The sequence below is a fragment of the Agelaius phoeniceus genome, chromosome 8 (assembly GCF_051311805.1).
Source record: "Agelaius phoeniceus isolate bAgePho1 chromosome 8, bAgePho1.hap1, whole genome shotgun sequence".
In the NCBI taxonomy this organism is placed as follows: Eukaryota; Metazoa; Chordata; class Aves; order Passeriformes; family Icteridae; genus Agelaius; species Agelaius phoeniceus.
In genome coordinates, this window is record NC_135272.1 from 3,567,599 (window position 1) to 3,578,541 (window position 10,943).

At 45.8% G+C, this 10,943-nt stretch overlaps 1 long non-coding RNA gene across 1 annotated transcript; it reads right to left on the minus strand.

The window, feature by feature from the left end:
- Positions 1-8,057: 8,057 nt before the first annotated feature.
- On the minus strand, positions 8,058-9,765 carry LOC143694686 (uncharacterized). Its single transcript, XR_013183344.1, has 2 exons — positions 9,047-9,765; positions 8,058-8,510 (listed from the first exon to the last, which is right to left on the minus strand). It is a non-coding gene; the product is annotated as an uncharacterized LOC143694686 (long non-coding RNA).
- Between the last annotated feature and the right edge of the window lie 1,178 nt (positions 9,766-10,943).

The window sequence follows — 10,943 nt, forward strand, 5'->3', positions numbered from 1 at the left end:
AGGACCTTGAAAGTTGGGTAAGCCCCTCCACAAATGGAATTGTGTTACAATAGGTAGATGATCTACTTTTAGCCACTGAAACTTAAAAAGACTGGAATGGACAGTAAGCCTATGAAATGACCTGGGACTAAGTGGATACAAGGCATCCAGAAATCAAGCTCAAATAATTAAACAGGAAGTCATTTACCGAGGATACAAAATATCCCAAGCGCAGCAGGGACTAAGACAGGACGGCAAAGGGACCACCCACGAAACCCCACTCCCTACTAATGCCAAAGAACTGAGAACCTTTCTAGGAGTGACTGGATGCTGTATTAACTGTGGTAGTGGCTGTGGACTGCTGGTTAAGCCACTGTAGCAGCTCTTAGAAGACAATCCCAGAGACCTGAAATGGACACCCCAAAGTAAGAAAGCCTTTCAAAAGCTGAAGGAGGACTTAAAAAAGAGCACCTGCTCTGGGCTGGACAGATGTCTGGGAAGCCTTTCAGCTTTTCTCTTAGGAGAGGCAAGGGATGGCATTAGGTGCACTAGCTCAAACAATTGGCCCATAGAAGAGAGCAATAGCATCATTTTCCAAACAACTGGATGCAGTCAGTAGGGGACAGCCTGACTGTAAGCAGTTGCTGGTCTTGTTTCAGACATCCAAGGAGCCTGGAAATTCACTCTAGGTCAACAAATAATTGTGTTTATCTCACATCCAGTAGCAGCAATTCTTGACCAAAAGGGTGGGCATTGGCTTTCACCCTCCAGATTCCTTAAATATCAGGCAATTTTGGTGGAACAACGCAGCATTACAAAACAAATCTCTTCTCTAGTTCATCCAGCAGCATTCCCAGCTACTCACTAGACAGACAAGGAGCCTTTGTAGCATGACTGGATCAAAACCATTCAGTCCACTTTATTCCAGCTGCCCAGATCTTAAAGAAACCCCAATTCCAAGAGCAGAATCTCAGTACACAGATGGGAGTGGCTTTGTAAGAGCAGATCAGTGAAAATCAGGATATACAATTAGCACGGAGCAATAGGGGATAGAAGCCCTGCACAAGTCAGCTCAGAAGACAGAGATAATCACTTTAACCCGTACCTTCTGACCAGCCTGAGGAAAAAGGATCAATAGATGAACAGATTCCAAGAATGCCTTTAGAGTAATAGACGCCCATAAAGCAGTTTAGAAAGATAAAGGACTATTGACAGCTCAAGGAAAGCAGTTGAAGCATTCAGAAGAAATCTTAAAATTGCTGCAGGCAGTACTACTGCCTCAAGAGGTTGCAATTCTGCACTGAAAAGGACATCAGAAAGGGGAAACCGACCCCAAAAGAGGTAACAGGTTGCAAAAAGATCAGCAGAACAAAGCCATGCTGAGATTCAGGCACTAATGCCCAAAGGTAAGGAACAATATGACAGTGATGTGTGTCGTATAATCAGAAAGATCTAGAATTAGCAAAGAATTTGAAAGCAGAATGAAAACATTATGTTTTTTCAACTCCTCAGGGATAGACAGTTATGCCAGAAAGAGCATCATGGAAATTAATTAAAGATGAACATAATTGTGTACCCTGGGAAGGGGATGCCTTACATAATTATTTGATAAGGACAACAGTAAGATGCAACCTGTACTCTAGTGTAAAGCAGGTAACCCAAGGGTGTGAAATAACGTCTTAGAGCCAATCCACAAACCAGGACTAGAGTTGAGCTTGGCACAGTAAACAAGGGACAATATCCTGGACAGCACTGGCAAGTTGACTTTTCTGAATTGCCAAGAAAAGGGGGGTAGAAATACCTTCTGCCTTTAACTGATACCTTCTCAGCATGACCTGAGGCATTCCCAACCCAAACAAAGCCAAAGTTTTCAACATTTTGGTAAACAATATAATGCCCTGGTTCAGAGTGCCTTTAGACATCTCCTCTGACTGAGGACCACGTTTCCTAGCAAATATTGCACAGCAACTTTGCAATAATCTCCAAATCAACTGGCACCTACATACACTGGATTGGCCCCAGGCCAGTGGCCAGGTGGAAAAGATGAATTATCCGGTAAAACAACAGATAGTCAAAACTGTACCAGAGGCCAACATACCTTAGCCCCAGGCCCTACCTTTGGCTTTATAACGGATTTGATAAGACCAAGAACAAAAGAAAATCTGAATCCCTTTGAAATACTGTACAGAAGACCATATAAGCAAAACTAGCAAGGGGAAGATACTGTACAAGTTGGAGAGGGGTATCTCCAGAACCATGTTGTCCAACTAACACAACAGCTGCAGAAAATAAACCAACACATTTTGAGCACATGAGCAAGAGGATGCTCCTCTCCACAAATCCAGCCTGGGGACCAGGTAGACCAGGTAGAAAGCCTCCTATCCCAAAATTAAAAAGGAGTCTATTTAGTACTTTTAATCACTTACACAGCCTTTAAAGCTTAAAGCATTCATCTCTTGGATACATTATTCCAGAATTAAAATGCTTTGCAAAAGGCAAGTGGAGTCCAAAAGGGGACCTCAGAAAGAACTGGAGAAACCAAGATGCATTTCACACCATCATCGTCTTCCCGATACTTCTAATCAGAATCCAAGCCACAGCAGATGACTGTCACTACCATAATGATCTCCTTGGCCTGCAAGATCCTGGTAGATGGAACACTCAAAAATATTCAGGACCTAACTGGCTAAAAGAGATTAAAAAGGTAAAAGCACTTTACACCATTTTAAGGACTAATGACCGAGCAGTTAAAGATTGAGGAAAACCTGACTCCATGCCTGCCTTTCTTGTCCCACCTGAAAGCAGGATCTCTGTGGCTTGTAAATTTGAAACTCACAAACCTCGTTCAGAGAAGATTGCTCAAGTGATCATGCGCATCTGCGACCTTTCTAACAAGCAGTGTGTGAATTCATTTTCATGTGAATCCTATCAGGATTTTTGCACTATGCAAATTAAAATGGGAGACTATAACCTAGCACAAGATAGTTCCCTTCTTCTGCGGCACACAGGTGGGGTGGGAGGACCATCATCACACAGAGATCCAGGAATTGAGCCCGCCAGGAATCTGACCCAACAAATATTGTTTCCAACAGGCAGCTCTTGTGCGTCTAGAGTTAGAAATTGTCCTGCTTGTACGCTTAGTACATGGAACAGGTCTCATACAGGATCTGCTTTTGAGAATTGAATTTCATTCTTGGGATATTCCAGGCCATCAGAAATAGTAACCAATCAAGCTGGAGGGGTAGCCAGGAGCACAATCATCCTGTTAGGGTATATCATGTCCAATTTCATGACCACGTGATGGCAACCCAGATATGCATGGAATCCAATAGCACAGCTGCATCCTCTTATGGGCTGAGGTACTCAGAATACTCAACTATTTGTAGTGGGAACTTCGTAAAGCATCCTTTGTAATACTACCAGGGGCCAGTGCAAGGTTTCTGAAGGTTTCTGAAATGCTTGCCTACAGGCAGGCAATGTATCTGAAGAAACCAGTTACCATGCCTTGGGTACTCGATAAGGAGCGAAATGGAATGGGTCACACAACAGACATTTAAAATTAAAATCAAAACAAACAACTTTACATCAGCAAACAACTCCATAGAACGGGACCCATAAGTGAAATAATATAGTCTTTCACTCTGGGGTAAGACAAACAAATGAACAATTGTTGCCTCTAAATCCACAGTACTCTCTGAAAAAGCTGGAGGTAAAGATACAAGCTAATGTCTCCAAAATTAAACAGCAATACTGCCCACTCATACAGCAAAGCCTAAAAGAATGGGAGCTGTGGATACATTCCCAGACACCAAATGATAGGTGTAAAAAAGACTTAAGGGGATGGTTTGGGTCTGAATTGGGAGTATTAAATTCTATTGATCAAGAAGTCTTACTCAGGAAAGTAAGCACTGTGAGCTCTTATATTGGACAGATACAAACTCCTCTCAGATCAACCCTGCTATCACTTGCCCATACCCAAAGCCTGGCAGCTAACCTATTAAGCACCCTGGCCAACAATACACAGCAGGATTTTCAAGCAGTTGGTGGCTTTATGGGAAAACTACAGGGTGACATTTCTTAAGCATTTTAATGTATACAAGCTCAGCTGTGTGTGGCTATGGTCTGTAATCTCAGGAAAACTTAAAAAAAGGAGAGCTGGGGAAATTGCCACAAGAATGAACTAAATCATGGCTAAAAATGAAACCACAAAGCAATTTGAAAAAGACTTCCACACTTGGTTGCAATTGGCTAATTTCACATAGAATGAACAGAACCCTGCAGTCTTTTGTATTAACCGTTAAGAATGCAACAAAATACCGTGTCATTCCAATTTTGGCCCTTGGAGTTATAAGAACTCACGTAACTGTCAGACCCATTCAGCATCATGTCTGGGCCATTTTCAACAAGAAAACTAGAAGCTGGCAAACTCTTAGTATCAAAGCATGTGTACCAAGGGATGCACTGAATTTTGTGTGCAAAAATGCAGTGCTTGAAAGAGAGGATCGGTGTCTGCATGCTGAGGGCAGCACTTGTATTTTTGAAATGAGCCCAGTTACCCATGCACTATCATAGGTGTGTTATGTGGGAAGGGGCTGTGCCTGTGTGAGATCTGCTTGCACAACTATTCCAATAGAGTCTTTTAATGAAACTACTAATGGTACTAACTGCTCTATTTGTAATTTCACAACCAAAAGTGGATGTGACTTCAGCTGCACCACACAAGAACTTCTCTAGAGATGCTGCAGAATGCACATGATGGGTATCAGCACGCGCCCAAATTCCAAACTGGACGGGACGCTAACATTCTAAAGCAAATGCCATACCAGCCTGATATAGAATGGCTAGTGGCAGGAGTCAAAAATGCATCTCACAGAGCCTGATGGACACTCAAATCCGGTATCAAAGTTGTTACCAAAATCATCACCAAAATAGAGAAAGAAAGAGAACATCATGAGTCAGATGTCTTCTTGTGACGGACAAATCTGGAACCACCAACAGCTCCTTAGATTTTAGCTTCCTCAGGAAACCAGTTCTAATTTTAAAAAAATTAACCCTTCTCTTAACCATCATAAACCTATGGATGTGGTAGAAAATTAAAACAGCAGCAGAACAGTACATATGTACTGTGTGTAGCATTGTTTGTTTTATATTTATGGGTTTATTGTAAAGTTGGTTAATTTATAAGTTAAGAATTTGGTTTGACCCTCAGTTCCCCCCATGTTCTCCCTTGTAATGGTTCATTCCTTCCACCTGTTACCTGTCAATCATTGTAACCGTCCCCTCTCAGGTCGAGAATCTTCTATGTCAATCATCCCTCACCTAACATATGATTTGTCCCCTAAGTCTTTTCCCGCCCCCAGGCCCTTCCTATTGGTTCAGTTGTGTCCCTCGCGCCCCGCCCCGGTTCTGTTCATTGGTCACTCGTGTCCCCGTCCGTTACGCCTTTCCCCTTTATAGGTGCCTCCCTAACGGTTCTTACCTGACACCGTCACTGGCCCCGCCTGGGTCAAATACAGCGCCTTGGCATCCAAACGCGTGTCCACTCCTTCCTTCCTTTGCCTCAGCACTTGGCAGTCCTGCTCTCGCCTGCATCACCACACAGCAGACGGAGCCACTACTCAGGGGTTCTCGCCTGAGATGTTTGGGGATGTTTTAGGTTCAGATTCTCTGAGGCTTTAGATTTTAGATCTCTAGACAATGCTTCCAGGAATCTAAATGGCTTTCAGAAATGAAACTTTTCTCCTTTTTTCCTCAGTCTTTGCACTCGTGTGCACCAGAGACCTTCGGTGAATGGATTCCACTCTAATCCATCTCCAAGCTGAATCTCTCAGCTGTGTTCACACTGGTGGTTCGTGTGTCTCTTCTGCACAGTGCAATTTTAAAATCTTTGTTCCTTATTATCTCTGCCCTTCTTTTTCTCTTTTAGCTTACAAATGCATGCACTTGTATCAGAAATGGCTTTTTTTTCCCTACATCACTTCCTGCCAAGTAATTTTCTTTTATCCTGTTGTGATGTTAATCTAGCCTCATATGCTTTATTCCAAGTGCACTCCTGTTTCCTTGAATGTGGAAGTTTTATAATGCAATGCTCTCATTCACCTGCTTTCATGAAACCCTTCATTAACATTAGCACAAGTAACTGTGTGGTTCCCTTCTGCTTTGTAGAAGATTTGGGAAACTCAATCCTGCTCAGCTACAAAAAAACATTTATGGTGCTTGGTAATTGCCCTAAGAGCTTAAATTAATGGTAAACAACTGCAGCTTCTTATTCACTTCACAGAAACTGGGAGAAAACACACTACAAATATCAAGGAATACAGTGCAAGGATGATGGGCATCCCTCAGTTATCCCAACAGACTGATGTCATGGGCAAAATTCCCTCTTTTCCAAATGGTTTTCATTTGCTTTGGCTGTACTTTGTATGGCTTCAGGTCATATTTCCCTTCATTTAAGGAAGTATCTTGGCCGTTCTTGAAGAATTTGCCCCTGGAGGAATTACTCAGTCCTGCAGTCCTCATTATACACCCTTTTAAAAAAGACTTATGCTATTTTTCTTCTCTTTGTGTTTTCACATTTGAACCATGTTCAACAAGGTTTTCTTTCTAAAAATATTCATCACAATATTCCAAAGGATTAAAAAATGCTTGGGTATTTTTTTCCCTAAGTATTTACAAAAGAACAATAAAAAAATCTGTATACATGCTGGATGTAAAATGCAAATAAACTTGAGAGTTCTCCCAAAACCCTTAAGAAAAAACCCCATGTATTCTATAAAACTCAGAGTATTCATCTACAGAATACAAAAATGGGCACGTTCTTGAAGAGAAAATTTGTGCAATGGTCCTGCACAGAATTCTATGCTTTCAAGCTTTTTGCCCTTCAGGGCAGTGCCATTCTCTGAACTGTAATGCTCTGAGCATGTTCTGCTCACCGTGGCAGCTTTCTGCTCTCCCCTGGTGCAGATCATCCTCCCAGCACAGGGGGAGTGCAGCCCCCACAGCTCGCAGCCCCTTCCCACCCAGCAAGAGCCTGAAGGAGAGAGATGGCTTTCAGCAGCTGCCGCGGGTTCTGACAGTGCCACCTCTCGGCTGCTGAAAGCCTGAATGTCTGTGTTGCGGTGTGTGAGTTTCTGAGCCAAATGTTCTGTTAGCTTGTGGTATGTTCAAGTGTTCCCCGAGTTATTACAGTCAGTTTCTCCCCTGTGTTATGCCCTCCTACCCAAGTGTCCCTCAAGGAATCCCCTCCCTCCTGACCAGATTTTTCCCTGTCTGTCAAGACAACCCGGCCCCTTTGGCCCATCCATCAGCCCAAACCCTACCCTTTGTTCCAGACAGTTCCCTGTCCCTCACCCCAAGCTCCAATCCCTGTCCCAACCCTCTCTCCTCCCCTTGTTCTGATTTGTTGTAGCCCTCAAAACCACACCCCGAGGGTCGCTTATTGGTTACTATATGGTGTCCACCCCCCGTTTTGAAAGATTTTAAAAACCCGTGCACACGAGTTCTGGGGTTTCTTTTAACTTCTGTTTTTCATTGCGGGTGTTGTTGTAAGTGCCTTCCACCGCCTCTCCAAATGAATTCGCTGCATTTTGCACCACAGAAGAGCCTCCTCTGCCTCCTTCACTCGGTCCTCCGGGGGTTTCTACTGCTAGGCAGCTGGCCTAGAGGTTCTGGCTCAGGCAAAACCCTAACCCAGCCAGTTCCCCTCTCTTGCCATTGTCCCTGGAGCATCACAGAGCTAGCCAGGGCTCCGGAGGGCAGTGACAGTGACCCGTGCCCTGGCGTGTCACAGCCCCCAGAGCCACACCTGCCAGGCCACAAGCCCCAGCCCTGGTCCCCACTGCCGGCCTCAGCAGCTCCTGGGCATCCTCACCCTGAGTGCAAAGGCAGAGGCAGGAGCCCCCCAGGGCGCTCTGGATCCAGGCTGCAGACACCCTAAAGGCAGCACTGAAAGGGACATGGATGGGGACTGCAGCTGGATCTTCCAGTGCTCGCCCCCCCTGACTATTCTCTAAGGGAACCCAAACCTCACCTGCAGCACCTTGAGCTCTGTTATGAATAAGAAGCTTGACTAGCCAATATTCAAGCAGCAATCAATTTATTATTTAATATGGTAAAGTATGAGCAATACAGCGCTGGGTACAGTGGGGGAAGTGTTCCCTCCAACTGCACACCGATACTTGAGGGTTACAGGTATTGATAGGGGTACTCATCAGTTTTTTTCAGCAGTTTCTATTTCCAATTTTTACTCATCAGCAATTTTTATTCCAAATTATTACATCAGAATTCTATACACTGTTGTGATTTTAATTTCTCAGGATGTATTTTCAAAGGAGTATCCCAGATGGTGGTGGTCCAGTTTCCAAAAGAAGAAAGACGAATCCCATCTGGTGGAGTCCAGCTCCCCAGATGTGGGTCCACCTTTTAATTGCAGAGACTATAAATCTCATAACAGTGATGTCCAGCTTCCCTTGGTCAAAACCATAAATCCTTGAGGTGATGTTCATCTTCCTTTCTCAAGCTGTTTTTCTCTGCTTCCATAAGGCGTGAGATAAGCATATTTCCTATATATATATTCCAAAGCTATAGTTTCAAGGATACAATTAATATTCTAAAAATATACTTCAAAAGGTTATTATTGCAGAGCTTTTTTATGGATTAAATAAAAGCAAAACCCAACATCCTTAACACCTTAATTCCAATGCCCCTAAATCAACCAGAGTTAATTGCAAACAAAAGATAGGTTCAAAGGCCTTTTTCCGTGCTTTATTTTCATCAGTTATTATTAGAATTCGCAACTATCCCATTGTCGATGTCCACACATTTCGCATTCGCAAGTACACACTTCGCCTGTTTGTACCTGACACGAAACACAGCTTTGCATCTCACAGGCAGATGAGGGATCTTTGGACCGTCTTTTACAGACTGACATCCCAAAACATAAAAATAATAATGCATTTCCTCTTAAAAATAAAATTTACTCAATTAATAAAATTATAATTACTTTTCTTATTTATAAAAGTTATATTTGTATTACCAAATTTGAATGTTTATATTAAAAAATCCATACCTTTTTAGCAAGCAAAAAATTTATTGGTCATTGGTTCTAAGGAACACAATTCCCTTCATTAATTCATTGACCAGTGTGGCTGTTGATTTCTCCTTCTTTACGCTAATTAGTCCCATTTTAAATCTTTTTGTCATCTTTTTTATCATTTTCACAGACAGGATAAAAGGGACCACTTTGGGGTCCAGGGAGAACTTTCTGGGGCACATTTGGGGCAGTTCTGGGTCTGGGGAGGGAATTCAGAGAGAACTTGAGGGTCTGGAGGACACTTGGGGGAGCCGGGTGGGCACTTGGAGGGGCACTCAGGGATTCCGAGGGACAGTTCGGGGTCCGGGACAGCACTTGGGGGCCCAGGGGGGCCCTTGGAAGTCACGGAGGAGAATTAGGGGCCCTGCGGGGTCCAGGTGGGCCCTTGGGGGCTCTGATTGGGCTCTCTGGGGCGCGGGGGGTGATGGGAGTTGTAGGCGCGGGTCTAATACAGTTTAACGGGGCCGGGGAGCATCACGGGAGTTGAAAGCGCAGCTGCAATGGCTCTCGGTGGGGCGCGGGGCATGATGGGAGATGAAGTCCTGGCTGGAAAAGCTCTGGACGTGCGCCGCGGAGCATGATGGGAGCCGTAGTCCTGGAAGTGGTTCGAACGCTTTGTTTAGGGGTCTGGGAAGGCACTTGGGGGACACTTTTGCGTCCGAGCCGCGACTTGAGATCCTCGTGGTAACGTAAACGGGTCGAGAGAACTTACGGGGATCTCGGGGAGCTCTAACCGGGCTCTTTAGGGTGCGGGGTACAGCAGGAGCTTTCGGCGCGGGACTGTTCTGAGGGGCTCTGGGGCCGCGGGGGATGAGAGGAGATGAATTCCCAGAAGTGGCTGTACCGGGCATCTGTGAGGTTGGGAGCACTGGGGGGTCCGGGGACGCTTCTGGGGGGTCCCGAATGGGCGCTGAGGGGGCACTGAGGGATCCTAGAGGGTCTGATGGACACTTAAGGGACAGAGGGGGGGCGGATACCGGGGGTTCTGTGGAGCGCGGGGCATGACGGGCGTTGTAGGTCCCGCTCCAATGTGGCTCAATCGGGCCGCGGGGCATGACGGGAGTGTAGGCAAAAAGGAAAGATGGCGCCCAGCCGAGGACCGCCTTCGAGGCCCCTTTCCAGGCGCTGATTGGCTGTGGGTGGTGATGAGCGGAAGAGCCATGGAGGCGGGAACAGCCCATTCAACCTCTCCAGTCCCTCCCAGTACAGCGCAGTTCATCCCCAGTACAACCCCAGTGCCCCTCCAATCCCTCCCAGGACAGCCCAGTAAAACCTCAGTTCCTCCCCAGTCCCTCCCAGTACACCTGAGTGTACATTCCCAGTCCCTTCCAGTTCCTACTCAATGTCATCCACAGGATGCCCCAGTGTCTCCCAGTCTTCCCCAGTATGTCCCAGTCCTCCCCAGTGTTTCCAAGGACAGTTTAATTTCTCACGGTGGCCGTGGCAGCCAAACCCAGCAGTGGGGTCAGTGCAGTGCCCATGGGCACAGCCCCTTGCAGTGGCCCAGTGCAGCTTGGGCTGATGATCCACCCTCACAGCTGGCCCAGGGCAGCTCTGCAGTGGCTTTGGTGGCATCTGGGGCTGGCACACACCTGAGCAGTGTGTCTGTTTGCAGTGGGGAAACTCAGGAGTTTGAGATTGCTGCAAAAAGCACAAAAAGGGAAAACCCCTCTTCGGCTGGGTGCAGCCAGCTCTCCAAGCACAGCAGCTCCCAGGGCAGTGAGGACAGACAGGATGGGGCTGGGCACTGTGGAGCAAGGTTGTCCACGCTGGGTCAGAGCTCCAGGCACAGCTGCTGTGAGCAGGCCAGAGCTGCTGAGGAGAGACCCTGGGTCAGTATCAATCACAGAATGCTGCAACCACCTCTGATCTA